The sequence below is a fragment of the Cebus imitator genome, unplaced genomic scaffold (genome assembly GCF_001604975.1).
Source record: "Cebus imitator isolate Cc_AM_T3 unplaced genomic scaffold, Cebus_imitator-1.0 Scaffold45, whole genome shotgun sequence".
NCBI classification, from domain to species: domain Eukaryota; kingdom Metazoa; phylum Chordata; class Mammalia; order Primates; family Cebidae; genus Cebus; species Cebus imitator.
Genome location: NW_016107360.1, coordinates 16,673,078 through 16,677,476, shown reverse-complemented (window position 1 = coordinate 16,677,476; position 4,399 = coordinate 16,673,078).

The following is a 4,399-nucleotide window of genomic DNA, read 5'->3' as shown; positions in this document are numbered from 1 at the left end:
CTTCCAGGTTCAATCGATTCTCCTGCCTCAGCCTCCCAAGTAGATGGGATTATAGGTTTCCACCACCACACACAACTAATTTTTGTATTTTCAGTAGAGGTTGGATTTTACCATGTTGGCCATGCTGCTTTTGAACTCCTGACCTCAAGTGATCCACTTGCCTCAGCCTCCCAAAATCAGTCACCATGCCCGACCTACTGGGAGCCATTTTGAAAGCTAGCTACCACAACTAACTTTAGAAATCTGGAAGGAGGTGTTCTAGAGGTAGCACAGACCCCAAAGCTGACATCTCAGTGATCATCTCACTTTATAAATTGAGAACATGTGATCGTAAGAGAATAAAGAATTAACGGTTCACCATTATTACAGCACTAATTAAGAGCTGAACTAGGATCCACTTCTCCTAAGTCTTGTTCCAAAGGTCTTTCCTGTATACCAATTAATGATCCATGGGTTGTCAGACCACGGGCTTTATGAGAAGTAAGGCATTTAGCTTTGAATGTAAAAATATTTACATAACCCAACTCAGGTATCAGCTGGGGTCATTCTATACTTTGAGATTTAAATAAAATTTAGCTCTTTTCCCCATTCTGTACACATTGTAAGAATTAAACAAGTGCTTTGCACATAATGAGCACTCACCAAACATTAGCTATTTGTTGTTGTTGTTGTTGTTTTTATTATAGATACAAAACAGGCCAGGCGTGGTGGCTCACGCCTGTAATCCCAGCACTTTGGGAGGCTAAGGTGGATGGATCACGAGGTCAGGAGTTCAAGACCAGCCTGGCCAACATGGTGAATCCCTGTCTCTACTAAAAATACAAAAATGAAATGGGCATGGTGGCGGGTGCCTGTAATCCTAGCTACTCAGGAGGCCGAGGAATGAGAATCAGTTGAACCTGGGAGGCTGAGGTTGCAGTGAGCCAAGACTGCACTATTACACTCCAGCCTGGGCAATAGAGCAAGACTGTCTCAAAACAAACAAACAAAAACAAAACAAACACCTAGGACATGCAGCAGCTGGCAGACATAATTTTTGGAGTGGGACCTGAAATTCCTAAAAGCCTGGCTTCCTTTCCCTTAAAAACACACACGCTATTCAGGTTGTGTTTTGATCTTTTAGAACATTGCTACATTTTGTTTCTTCTATACTATTCTTCATGTTGTTGGTGGGCTGGTTTGGGTTCTTGATTTTGCTGCACAAAAGAATTTGGGTCAGGTGTGGGGGCTCGCACCTGTATTCCCAGTACTTTGGGAGGTGGGAAGATTGCTTGAGCCTAGGAGTTCAAGACCAGCCTGGGCAGCATAATGAGACTCTGCCTCTATTTAACAAAAAATTGTTTTAAAATAAAAGAATTTGAAGAGCAAGTCCAAAGTAAGAGTAAGCAAAAAAGTTTATTGCAAAGCAAAAATACACTCTGACAGGCAGGGCGGGTTGCTCAAAAGGAGAAATAGCAGCTAGTGTCTTAAAAGGAATTCCTTTACAGGCACTGTATGTGAATGTTTATAAAATACTGGTGAGGTCCAGTAAACACAGGTGGATCCACAGTTGGAGCATGTGCTCGGTCTCTACTTGCTCCAACACATATCATATGTATCATTAGCATATAAATTCTCCACTAGGGGTGTGTTTTTTTACTATTAAAGTGAGGAAAAGGTTACTATAAGCTAAACCTTGAGCCTAGCTGCACATGCAGGACCCAGAGATGTCCCTGGCCCCCATCCCAAGGCAATAATTTGTAGCTAATAGTTTCTTGGGTTTTGGTACTGATTGGTTGGAGATTGGGGAAGTTACATCAGGAATAAGGGACTTTTGTTCTCTTTCCCTGGCTGTACTGGGTATCGGGAACTTGTAACCATGTGGCGGTCAGCTGGTATCCTGTAGAACAGCTTGTCTTGTAAAAGAATGACGCATGAGGGTGCAAGCAAAAGGAGCCTGCTGCCAAAGGGGCCAACTGGGCTTCACACAAGGGGACAAGTCTGTAAGGCCTCCTAACGTTACTTACCCTGCCTGGTTACTTTCCTAAACTATATGTTATCTTCCCAAAATACAAAACTGATCATGTTCCTCTGATCTTTCCCCATTACCTTGGAATAGAGTCCAAACTTACCATGAGTTCTTTCATGATCTGTATCTATCCCTCACCTTCTTCTCCAGATGTCCTGCATTCCTTCACATGTACTCCATGTTCCAGTCATGACCAACAACCTCATTCACTCAAAAAATATTAGTACTTACACAGAAACTGTAAAACTAGTGAGTCAACAGGATATAAAATTGGTTTCTGCCTTCAGGGAGCTTATCTCATAAAAACATTTAATTATTATATAATCATGATAAGGGCAATGACATAAAAGTACTGTGTGTAATAAAAACATATAATGATGAAACTTACCAGAGCTCATTTAAGCCTCTGTGTCATGATCCCTGTTTGTTCTTCTGCTGGTTTTCCTTTTCTACCCAGCCTGCTTCCGTTTTCTTGAAAATCCTTTCTTGACCTACTTGTTCTTCTTCTGTGCTCTCATAATACCCTGTGCATATTGCTTTCAAAGAGTGTATCCCACTGTTGGTTTGCTTGGATCTTTCCTTCCAACACACCCATTCCTCTATGGGTCTCTTATCTCTGTATACCAGGGCATTAAATATTTATTGAATAAGGCCGGGCGCGGTGGCTCACGCTTGTAATCCCAGCACTTTGGGAGGCCGAGGCGGGTGGATCACGAGGTCAAGAGATCGAGACCATCCTGGTCAACATGGTGAAACCCCGTCTCTACTAAAACTACAAAACATTAGCTGGGCATGGTGGTGCGTGCCTGTAATCCCAGCTACTCAGGAGGCTGAAGCAGGAGAACTGCTTGAACCCAGGAGGCGGAGGTTGCGGTGAGCCGAGATCGCGCCATTGCACTCCAGCCTGGGTAACAAGAGTGAAACTCCGTCTCCAAAAAAAAAAAAAAAAAAAATATTTATTGAATAAATAATGTCCTTTTTTGGACTTTTAAACTTTTTTTTTTAGACACTCTTATTCTGTCACCCAGGCTGAAGTGCAGTGGTGTGATCTTCATTGCAACCTCTTTTTCCCAGATTCAAGTCATCCTCTTACCTCAGCCACTTGAGTAGCTTGGGACTACAGGCGCATGCCACCATGACTGGCTAATTTTTGTGTTTTGGGTACAGATGGGTTTCACCATGTTGCCCAAGCAGGGCTTAAGCTCCTGGAGTCATGTGATCCTCCCGCCTCAGCCTTCCAAAGTGCTGGGATTACAGGATTACTTTTTATCTGGACTTCACCATAAGACTCACAATAAGTAGCAAAAATAGTACAGTGAGTTGCCTGTGTACCCATCTTTTAAACTATAGTACATTATCCATAGAGAAGGCTCTGGAGAAGTAAAAGAAAAGTAAATAACAACAACAAAAAGAAGCTCCAAAAACTATAGTACATTATACAAATTAGGAACTTGACACTGGCATACTGCAATTAACTACACTCAGATCTTACTGAAAAAAAAAATTTTTTTTTGCCAAAACTTTATTTGCTAGACTTGAATCTGAATCTGAATTTTTTGGCAACAATAAAAAAAAAAAAACCCAAAATCAAATGCCAAGTATGGCAGCTCACGCCTGTAATCTCAGCACTTTGGGAGGCCAAGGCAGACAGATCACTTGAGCCCAGAAGTTTGAGGCCAGACTGGGCAACATGGCAAAATTCCATCTCCACAAAAAATACAAAAATTAGCTGGACATGGTGGTGGCTGCCTGTAGTCCTAGGTATTTGGGAGACTGAGGTTGGAGGATCACCTGAGCCCAGGGAGGTTGAGGCTACAGTGAGCTGTGACCATGTTACTGCACTCCAGCTTGGGTGACAGAGTGCTACCCTGTCTGGAAAAAAAAAAAAAAAAAGCTGCCCAGGGCCAGGGGCTCATGTCTGTCATCCCAGCATTTTGGGAGGCTGAGGCAGGATCTTACTGGATTTCATCATCTTTTACATAAACTCATTTCTTGCTGTGTGTTATATATTAAACACATATGTGTTTATTCTATAAAATTTTATCATATGTTGTTATGGTTTGAATATTTGTCCCCTCCAAATCTAATGTTGAAATGTGATCTCCAGTGTTGGAGTTGGGGCCTGATGGGAGATGTTTGGGTCATGGAGGCGGCTCCTCATGAAGGGCTGGGTGCCCTCCCACTGTAATGAGTTCATGTGAGAGCAGGTTGTTTAAAAGAGCCTGACACCTCCTCCCTTCTTTCACCATGTGATGCGCTGGCTCCCTTTTTGCCTTTCACCATGACTGTAAGCTTCCTGAGGCCCTCACCAGAAGCAGATGCCTGCACTATGCTTCATGTGCAGCCTGCAGAACCATGAGCCAAAATACACCTCTTTTTTTTTTTTTTTTT